Source organism: Dasypus novemcinctus, chromosome 22 (assembly GCF_030445035.2).
Source record: "Dasypus novemcinctus isolate mDasNov1 chromosome 22, mDasNov1.1.hap2, whole genome shotgun sequence".
Taxonomy (NCBI): Eukaryota; Metazoa; Chordata; class Mammalia; order Cingulata; family Dasypodidae; genus Dasypus; species Dasypus novemcinctus.
The window spans coordinates 68,241,406-68,252,835 of record NC_080694.1 but is presented as its reverse complement, the minus strand read 5'-3'; the positions used below and the strand labels follow the sequence as shown (position 1 = coordinate 68,252,835).

The window sequence follows — 11,430 nt, the reverse complement described above, 5'->3', positions numbered from 1 at the left end:
CTCCCTCGACCTGGCCAGCAGGGGGCGCTGCTGTCCCCCACCTCTACCTGCGGCCTCTCAACAGCTGCTTCCACCTGTTGTTTCTTGGTTTCCATGTGAACCTGTGAGGAGTAGAAGGACAGACATGGTGAGGGAGGGGCTCACAGAGCTGGGCTCCAGGAGGTGTGCCAGAATATTTACTATTGATTAAGGTGACAGGTGATGGAAGAGTTTTAGTAAAGGGTGGAAGTGATGGCAGTACAACCTTGTGGTATAATAAATACCATGATTTGGAAGTGGTTAAAGTAGAAGATTTTATTCTGTATAAATGTTGCCACAATAAAACCTTAAAAAAAGAAAATAAAACACGATAAACCATAGAGCACTAAGATTGAATTCAGTTGTAAACTATGGACTATAGTTAGCAATATAATTGTAGCGATGCTGGTTCATCAGTGACACCAAAGCTACCTCACTACTGCAGAGCATTAACATGGAAAGATATGTACAGGGATGGGGCAGTGTATGAGGATCCTGCCTGGTTTTTCTGTAAACATACAACAATAAAAAGAAAGAAAAAGAACAAGAAAGTGTAGGGAGTAACTAGTTCCAAGGCTTCCCCCAAATAGCACCATGGTAGAAGCGGCTGGTCTCTGGATGACTTACCATGAGGAGGGCGTCTTATCCAGAGATTCCATAATGATGTCACACTATGCTCCCAGAGCCATATGGAGCTAAAAAATCCTTCCACATCTGTAATTACATCCTAACCCTATAAAGACTTGGCAGGATAAAGTGGGCTGATAATGGTCATTTTTAGAGAGGAAGTGCGGCTGAAGGAAGGTGGGATTAGTGTCAACAAGCTGAGCAGAAGAGCGTGTGGCTGGTCTTGGCCACATCTCCACCTATGGGGTGAGTTTGATGGGAGCTGAGGGGAGCTAGGGAGATCTTCCTGTCCCAAGACTCTCTCCCGGTACCAGGAATTCCCTGGATGACTTTGTAGCCTGAAAACCAGAGGGGGAGGGTCCAGACATGCCACCTCCTGAGCCTGCGGTGCTCAGTCAGCCTCTTGGCCAGGACCAGAGTCCAGGCACCAGCTGAGCCTTCAGCCTGAGGCCCCCCCCCCCCCCCCACCAAGGTGGTGCTCTCAGGCAGGCAGGCTGGAGTGCTGTGGCCTCAGACCCCAAGGACCAGGGCACTGGTCATTTCACAGAAACGTGGGCTTGGCCGTGCTCTCTGAGCACCATGCTCTTGACCATGGTTCTCTGCTTTGTAAAAATGGCTGATCCAGACCTTTGGATCTTGGATTAGAGGATTCAGAACCACTTCTGCTCTGTTGCTCAGTCACTCCACAGCCTGGATTCTGAATGCCTCTGTGCAGAAGAGGAGTGAGTGAGGAGCGTCTGCCTTTCCTTCCAGCCATGGGCAGACACCAGAGAGCAACCAACCCAGGCCATGGAGAGGATGCTAAAGGAGGGGCAGGGGAGTGGCCTTCACCAGAGCACCTGGAGCTCCTGGGCTTCATGGCACTCCGTGTCCTTATCTCATCTCCCTCCATGCTCAGAGATTCCAGCGACTCCTGAGACATTCCTGTGGGGAGGTGGAGGGGCAGAGAGAGGTGGAGGAATTAGCACCTCAACTCACAGGTACAGGTGTCTGCCATGGGTCGAGGACACTGTTAGGAGCTGGGGGTTTGAAGGTGTAAAGGCTGATCATTGTGCCTAAAAAGAGCACCATCTAGGAAAGGGGCATCCCCAGTGATCAAGATGCAGACACTGAGCTGTGCGCAGAGAGACAGAAGCAGGAGGGCAAGGGTTTTAGGCAGCACAAGGCATTTATTTATTTTTAGGAGGTACCAGGGATTGAACCCAGGACCTTATACATGAAGCAGGTGCTCAACCACTGAGCTACATGTTCCCTGCACTAAGCATTTCACCTGGGCCTTGATAGATAATCTCAGCTGGACAAGAGAAGGGGAGGAGCGCATTCTCGAGGAAGGGCTTGCCTGTGGGCAGCCTCAGAAGGAGGAAAGAGTAGGACAGTTCAGGAAAGCAGGTGCAGTTCAGCCTGGCTAGACCAGGTGCCTTGGGAAGGGGGCTGGAGAGAGGATGGAAGGGAAGGCAGCATCCCACCTGCAAAGCCTGTGTGGACAGCTCCTGGGACGCCTGACGCCTTTGGACAGGGCAAATTCATGAAGGGGCTCTGAGCAGAGCTGCCTCTCAGGAGGGGGTGATGGAAGGGGTGAGAATGCAGGAGGAAGCATCCCGAGAGCACCCGAGACTGCGGAGAGCTGGGGATGCCTGGTCGTGGGGAAGGCAGAGTTAAACACTGAGATGTTTCTGGGAAAGCCTCTTCAAGACCTGGTGACTGGAGGACGGGCCAGCTCTGAGAGTCAGGCAGCGAGCAGTGCCCTCGACCCCAGGGGACATTCCTGCAGTGCTGGGCTCCTCTGTGCCTCCCTTTCTCAAAAAGAAGAGGGGACACCTGCAGGATATGCTTCCCTTCCCTCCCTTCCTTGGACCCCAGATCAGGGTCTTGGTCAGTCCATGGCTCAGGTGGATCCTGGGGCCCAGGTGCACCTGTCCGTAGCCAGCAGGGTGGTTCCTTCTCAGGTGGGGTTCTCCCGGCAGTGAGGCCAATTCTTCACTGCACTGGGGGGTCCATAGGGCAGCCACAGGGCTAGCTCCATGTGGAGAGTCCTCTGAGGCTGGAGCTCAAGGCCCCTAAGGGTGAGCTCCCACAGAGCCAGGTGGAGCCACATCCCCTGGGGTCCCTCCAGCTAATGTTGTACTTAATGGTAAAAGATGAAAGCTTTCCCACTAAGATTGGGAACAAGACAAGGATGCCCACCCTCCCCCTGGTATTCATTATTGTAATAGAAGCTCTAGCTAGAGCAATTAGGCAAGGAAAAGAAATATGATTCACCCAAATAGGAAAGGAAGAAGTACAAATTTCATTATTCATGGATGTTATGATCCTATACTTAGAAAATGCCCCCAAATCAACAACAAAACTAATAGAACTTATAGACAATTTCTGCAATGTGATGGGATACAAATTAATATGCAAAAATCAATAGTGTTTCAATGCACTACTAATGAGCACTATCAGGAGGAAATCAGAGAAAAATTACATTTACAATAGCAACTAAAAGAATCAAATGAAAACAAAAAGAAGAATCAAATAGTAATAAATGCAATCAAGGACATAAAGGACCTGTTTTCAGAAACCCATACAAAAATGGTAAAAGAAACCATTGACAATCTAAATAAATGGAAGTATATTTATTTAGTCATAGGTTGGAAGACTAAATATCATTAAGATGTCAATTCTACTCATACTGATCTATAGATTTAATACTATCCTGATAAAAATTCAAATATCCTTCCTAGTAGAGTTGGAAAAGCCAATTATCAAATTTATCTGGAAGAGTCAGGGTCCCCTAATAGCCAAAACATTTTTTTAGAAAGAATAAAGTTGGAGGACACTCACTTATAGTCTTTAAAGCATATTGTCTAGCTACAGGGGTGAAAACAGCATGTTACTGGCATAAACAGAGAGATTGACAAATGGAACCATATCTAGAGTTCAGAACAGACCCTCACATCTTTGGTCAAGTGATCTTTGACAAGGCTGTCAACCCACTCAGCTGGGTCAGGATATCCTGTTCAAAAATGGTGCCGGGAGAAATGGATATCCATATCTCAAAGAAAGAAAGAAAGAGGATCCCTATCTCACAGTTTATTCAAAATTTATTTAAAGTGGATCAAGGACCTAAATGTAAAACTAGAACCCTAAATATCTTAGAAGAAAATGTAGGGAAACATCTTCAAGATCTTGTGCTTGGCAATGGTTTCTTGGATCTTACTCCCAAAGTAGAAGCAGCAGCAACTACAAAATTGTTAAATGGGACTGCTCTAAAATTAAATACTTTTATTCTTCAAAAGACTTTTTCGAGAAAGTAAAAAGGCAGCTAACTCAATGGGAAAAAATCTTTGGATAGCATATATCTGATAAGGCATTGCTCTCCATGTTATATAAAGAGATTGTTCACCTTAACATCAACATGACCAGCCTCCCTATTTAAAAATGGGCAAAATATTTCAACAGATGTTTTCCCAAAGTGGAAATACAAAAGACCAAAAGACACATGAAAAGAAGTTCACATAACTATTAGGGAAATGCAGATCAGAAATACCATGAGATACCATCTCTCACCATACAGAATGGCCACTATTAAAAGAACAGAAAATGTCAAGTGCTGGAGAGGATGTGGAGAGATAGGAACACTCCTTCAGCGTTGGTGGGACTGTAAAATGGTGCAGCCTCTGTGGAAGATGATCTGGTGGTTCCTCAGGAAACTAAGTGGAGAACTGCCTTATGATTCAGCAATCCTGCTACTAGGAATATATTCAGGATAACTGAAAGCAAGGATGTGAACAGCTGTTTGTACTCCGATGTTCAAGGCAGCTTTATTCACAATTGCTAAATGATGGAAACAACCTACGTGTCCTGAACTGATAAATGGAGAAAACACAAGTGGTGTATTCATATAATGGAATATTTCTCAGCTGTAAGAAGAAATCAACTGGGGAAGCAATGAAAACATGGAGGAACCTTGAGAATATTATGTTGAGTGAAATAAGCCAGACACAAAAGGATTACTATTGGATGGTCTCACTAATATTAACTAAATACAATGACTAGAAGTATGGATTTGCACTCTGAAGTGTAGACTGGGGGGAGATGAAATGTGGCATGAAAAGGGGTGAAGATGTTGGATGTGTGTAGATTATTTAATAAGGTCGACTATAAATATTGGTAATGGTTGGACTTGATGGTAACATATTATAGTGACTGTTACACTGCTGATTTAGGGATGTGATTGTGGCTAAAACTAGTAGTCTAGGAAGATTCATGTTAGTTGGAGGACAGCTGGAAGATAATATGGGGAGTATCTAACAATGATTTTGGAAGTAGATGAGGTTTGTGGTTAATAATATAAATACAGGAACGTTCTATTATGGGGTGTTAAGTATGTGGGGATACAAGGAAAATGTAATTAATGTAATTTATGGGCTATAATTAATAACATTGTAATATTTTTGTAACAAAAGAAAATTATTATCATATTAATTCTGTTAAAGGTAAGAAAAGGAATATGGAGTTTGGTTTTGTGAGATATGAATATGATTAAATAATTTTACTCTTCTTTTTCAGAATAATTAAGAGACCTTGGCTATGTTATTTAACTAATCTGTGTTCATCTGTGTGTCTGTGTGGAAAAATAACTAGTGTGTCCAGGGCATGAGGTCCTGAGAACTAGTCCTGGATCCAGGGAAGATTCCAGAACCGTGACTGCAGACCCAGGGACAGGATCAGGAAACACGAGGTGGGGGATGTGTGGGCTGGACCTTTCGCCATCCTGGGGGTCTGTCCTCAGCAGCCCCTTCCCTCTGACTGCTGGGAACAGGGGCCTTCACGTCATCACTGGGGACATTATCCTACTTCTCTCACAGGTTTATAAAGTAAGTTTATTAACAGGCCCAGACTGGATGGGCACGTGTGTGAGGAGGGGCTTCAATCACCAGGAAAGGGCAGGACACACTGCTACCCTGGCTGGAAAGCCTCCTGGGAAAAGAAACTTCAGACTCGCCCCTTCCCTACCTCAGGTCTTCCTCCTCCAAATTAGAACATCTCTCCCTGTCCTTTTCTCATTGTAGGATTAAAAACCCCAGATCTCTAAGACTTCAGAGGATCATGGAAGCACTGGCATTTCATATAACTTTTATCTTTCCTTGTCCATGCACACATTTCTGTGGAGAGGATCCATAACCTTAATAGTTTTATGTGACCCCATGAGAGTCTAATACACCCCCCCAGATTTACACACTTTGCCACCCCAAGTTGGTCAGGAGCACCTGGTCAACAAACTGTTTAGTAGACCCAAAGACATGATGTAAATGTCTCTCTGTTGCTTGAGTGTCTCCAGTCTGGGACACGATAAGGTAGAGGCTCCCTTGTTGCTCTCAGTCTCAAATTTCCATCTGGATCTCACTGTGGCAGGTAAACGGTCCACAGAGCAGTGCTAGCCACTGACCACACTGAGGAACGTTGGTGGAGAGGACAGTGCTCCAGCACCAACCCTGATGTCTGGCACCAGGCAGGAATTAATGGGTAGTTAAGGGGAATCTAGAAAGAAAAGTTGCTTTCATCCCATGACCATGTGTCAAATCTGAAAATATTATCTTTGGCTTCTCATTTCACAAACTGAAGTAAACAGGAGCTGATTCTAAACCTTGTTCTTACAGGGAGTGGAGTAGGAATCAATCCACCACACTGGAAATCTAGGACTCCAAAGGTTCATAGCCTCAGAGTAAGGGAAGAACAAAAGAAATCTGCCTCATCCCCCAAAGAATGTGTTCTGAGGAAAAGTTCCTTTTAGCCAAGGGTGGGGGCTGAGTGGTGGGAAGGGGGAAGAAACTGTTTTGAGGAATTGTAACCACCAGCCAGCCCTCCTGTGGTTTGTTGTCCAGATGTGCCTTACCTCTGAACAAAATAACTTCAAGCTGTGGATTTAGTGTGTAATATTCTGGATTGGTGGTGATCTGAAAATTGGAAGAAGGAAAAAAGAGCCTCTAGAGAATTCCATGTTTAGCCTCTGTGTCAAAGATTTTACCCAATTTCACAAGGGTGATGTGCAGCTCAAACCAAGAAACATATAAATACTAATAAAAAAATCAATGTGATCAAGAATCAGAAACAATAATTTGTAAAGAGAGCCTGATAAAACTTCAGTATTGGAATTATGAGATGTAGAATATACCATACCCAAATTATTTTGTGTGAAGAACAAAATGCTTAGCCTGAAAATTCCTGCAGAACATGGGAAACAATAAATGATCTAGCTGATTTGTGAAAGAAGCAAATATACTTCTCAGAAGTTAAAGATATAACAAATTGAATTAGAAACTCAGTTTGGAATTGTGCTCTTGATCATGATATAGAAACAGCAAACTGCCCTAAACAACTTCAAATTCAGATAAATATAATAATCAACATTTTCCAGGCACTTGAGAGAGAACACATATGACAAGGATTTATGGTGGTTAAGATGAGGATAACAGAGGAGATTTGTTCTACAGTTGTCCAAAGCAAACAGCTGGAGGGAAATAATAAAGAAGAGACCCAAAATCAGTAAGATAGAACATAGAGAATAAGAATGAAACACAAAACTTGTTTGATGGGGAAATACCAACACATTTTATACACCTGTGGCTAGACTGATTGAGGTAAAAAAAGACACAAATTAACTATAACAGGAATGAAAGAAAGGATATCTGTACAGACTCTTTATAAAGTAAAAGGACAAGGGACTATGCCAATAAATTTCTCAACCAAGTGAAATAAACAGTTTCCATGAAAAACACAAATCATGAAAAGAGAAATGGAAAATTTTGTTCATCCCTTTATCAATTATAGAAATTGAATTAGTGATTGAAAACCTTCCCATAGAATAAATTCCAAGCCCAGAAGATCTCATTGCTGAATTGTATCAAACACATAATAAAGAAATAGTATCATTTCTACCCAAACCCTCTTACATACTAAAGGAAGAGCAATTCCAAATTCATGTACAAGTCCAGGGTTACCCTCATTCAAAACTAGGCAAAGACATCACAAGGAAAGAGAAGTACAAAACACAGTCCCTCATGATCCTGGGCTTAAAAATCCATACAAAATGTGAGGGAACAACCTAATGCAAAAATACATAGAGTATTATAGATCATGCCAAATAAGACTAGCTGGGAACACAAAAGTGGGTTAATATGTGCAACTCATCTTAGTTCTCCAAATTAATAGAATAAAGCACAAACACCATGTCAACACTATTGCAGAAAAAGCACTTGTCAAAATGCAACTCCAGTTCAAGAAAAAATCTCTCAGTAAACTAGGAATAGAAAGCAGTTTCCTCTTGTGGTCCCAGGCATCAATGAAAGTCTATGATAGGATCATACTCAGTGATGAAAGGCTAAATGCTTTCTTCCTAAGATCAGCTTGTTAGAGAGGTCCCCTCACTCCCTGGTGGCAGATGTGGTGGGAGCAGGAGCTTTGCCAGGAGTGGGTTTGGGTGTCACACCTGTTTCTACAGTCACCGAACCCCAAGGACATCCCAGGGGCTACATAGTGTATAAGATCATGCTGGGTTGTTTCACGAAGAAATCCAGAGGATTTCAGGAGAGAATCATATGGAAGGACTGCTGTCACTTTAAGAAACTGCACAGAGATCTTGGACAAATTCACAATAACTTATTCCACCATTCAGAATTGTTTCCTCCATTTGCTAAAGGAACAGTATTTGGACAATTTGATGAAACTGTTACTGAAGAGAGAAGACTGTGGTGAAGATCAACCACAGTTCTCTGCAAATATTCCTGCTCCTTCTATTAGTGAACAGATTCAAGATCTTTTCTAGGCTAGAGTAACTAGAGGCAGGTCTGAATGGACTTGTCCTGCTGAAGCTTGTTCAGATTGAATGTTAATAGCTTTCCTGAGTGCAGCAGGGAAGGCTTCTCCAGAGACAGTGATCTGATATTGCTTGCTGTGGCTGTGGATTCTCTTGCTGAGTTAGAGAATTGAATGGCTTCCAATCAAAACTCTCCCATTAGAACTTCTTTCTCCATCTGTCCTCAGATTCTTCAGCACTAGGGACTGTTGCTTCTGATAGTGACCAGAATAAAACAGAACAATGCAGGAAGCAGATGTGGCTCAACTGACAGAGCATCCACCTACCATATGGAGAGTCCAGTGTTCAATTCCCATGCTCTCCTAACCCATGTGGTGAGTTGGCCCATGCACAGTGCTGCTGCATGGAAAGAGTGCTGTGCCATGCAGGGTCACTCATGCCCAAGGAGTGTGCCCCACAAGGAGAGCTGTCCCACATAAAAAAGCACAGCCTGCCCAGGAGTGGCACCACACACACAGAGTGCTGGCACATCAAGATGACACAGCGAAAAAGAGATGCAGTTTTCCAGTGCCACATGACAATGCAAGCAGATGTAGAAGAACACACAGAGAAATGGGCACAGAGAGCAGACAATGGGGTCACTTGCCATGCATGGGTGGTTCAAATAAGAATCAAGCAATGGATGTAATTCATCACATTAATATAAGGATGGGAAAAAAACACACAAGATCATCACAAATGATGCAGAAAAGATCCTTGAAATAAAATCCAGCAACCCTTCTTAATAAAAGCACTCAAAACTAGAAGTAGAAGGAAACTTCCTCAAGGTGCTAAAGGGCACAATATGAAAAACCACAGCTACCATCATATTCAATGCCAAAAGATAGAACAGTAAAAGAATCAAACATCTAAAAATGCATTTTAAAAAGTATGTGATGAAATTGCACACAGTAAAACTATGAAACATTACCAAAAGAAACCAAAGAAGGCATAAAATGGAAGGATATTCCCTATTAACAGACTGGAGACAAAATGCTGTTAAGATAACAATTCTACCCCAAACAATTTATGCTTTCAACACAATCCCAATAAAAAGTCCAACAACCTCCTTTGCAGAAATGGAAAAGCCAATCACCAAGTTTATATGGACAAAACAACCCTAGAACCCTAGAACTGTAGGAAACCTCTAGAACTGTAGGAAAGCTTGTTCCTGAAACTGCAGAGGAAACCGCAGGTGTTAAAGTCTCCCAGGACTGAAGATGCCAGGACGCAGAGGAAGAGACTGGCTTTGTTTGGATCAATGCAAAAGAAACTCTCAGAGTGTACAAAACCTGTGATCAATAAAAAAGAACTTCTCATGAATCCTAAGAGCCCAATGACCTCATGGTGGGAGAAGAAGGAGTTAGAATTGCTGGTCTGACTGTGAGTCTTGAAGTCATTGGTCCCAATTTCTGTGTGAAAGGAGAAGGTTTGGACTCCCAGATTCAGTTTCACATGTTTCAGTATCTCGAGGATGGGAGCAACAGTGAAGGCATGAAGGAGATGGTCATATTCCTGTAACTCTGAACACGAATGAGGTAGAGGAGCTCCACAGTCATCCAAATGCTACATAAACACCCTTCAGGCGAAAGTGAATGCTTTAGAAAAATCCAACTCTAAACTGACAGAGGAGCTTGCAGTTACAAACAACAGGGTTTTCACCTTACAAGAAGCAATGGAACAATTAAGGAGGAAGCTCCTACACTTCAGAATCCAATCAGAAGGGATCTAAGCAAGACAGAACTTCAGAAGGGCAAGCAATGAGTGCAGCAAGAAAGCACTGAAAGGAGCAGACACAATTACGACAGGATGCTGAAAGGCAGCTGGAGAGACAGATCTGCACAAGACAAGAGACAGACTTGACTGTGAAGATGCTGGATAGGGGTGTCTGAGAAGCAGGTGCCTTGGTGTCTCCACAGCTACAGCTGGAAGCTCTCAGGACTCTTGAGCAGGAATTTGCTTTTAAGCTGCAGAGTTGAGACTTAGGAGTAAAGCAGAAATGTGAACTAAACACTTGGAAGAGATGACTACTCAGTTGACTGCTACCATTAAATGACTCCAACAAAGTTAGCTCCAGGCTGGACAAGGCCACAAGTCTGCTGTGCTGGACAACCAGCTCCTGAGCAGGACTTCTGAGAGAAGGCCAAGAGACTGTAGCTGGATGTGGAGGAGCTCACCAGGCAGCGGAATCAGCTTGAGTTCTAACTAAAATAGGAAAGAGAAAGAAGGTTCCAAAACAACAGGAGCTTCCAGGAAAGGGCTCACAGAAGCCAGAACCCGAAATGGTTGAGAAGCACAAAATCAAGAGGAAGATGTTAAACTAAAAATGCCCTTTGAAGAAGCCACAGGCTGGTCTCACCCATGGATAAGCAGGATCTGCCCTGGGCACCTGAAAGCCACAGGTGTGTCAGCTCTGCCAAGAAGATAGCAACATCACCAAGAATGTGTGTAAGACCTGCAGAGGAACTGTCTGTAGGGCTGGTTCAGCAAACTCCTGCCTCTTCCTTCAAGTGTCAGACCTGAGCAAGTCTGCAGTCCGGCCCAAGCTCCTGATGAAACAATATTCCACCAGTCCATCATGAGGTAGGAGGACAAGAGCTGGACCCAAACTCATGCAGGGCCCATCTCTACCTGTGCTGGGTGTCAGGCAGCCCTAAGACCACAGTCCTGAGAATCAACTAGAAGCTGTAGGGAGGAAGTATTTAAATACATCAGGCCCAGGGAGAAAAGGTAGTGGGTGGGGGTGCTGAAGGGTTTTTTCATTTTCTGTAATGACTATGAATAAAAGATACTCAGATGAACCTTTCTCCTCTAAACCTAATACTCTACCTTGAAGGATTTCTTGCATAGCATATCTTTGTAAAGAGCTATTACTCATTTTTATGAATACTGGTAATAATATGGGGATGATATACTAGGAGGGAGTGGTCCAAGCAGATAAGACT

General features: G+C 43.5%; 1 pseudogene; it reads left to right on the top strand.

Moving 5' to 3' along the window:
- Positions 1–785: 785 nt before the first annotated feature.
- On the top strand, positions 786–11,067 carry LOC131275295 (protein RUFY3 pseudogene; annotated as a pseudogene).
- The last annotated feature ends 363 nt before the right edge of the window (positions 11,068–11,430 follow it).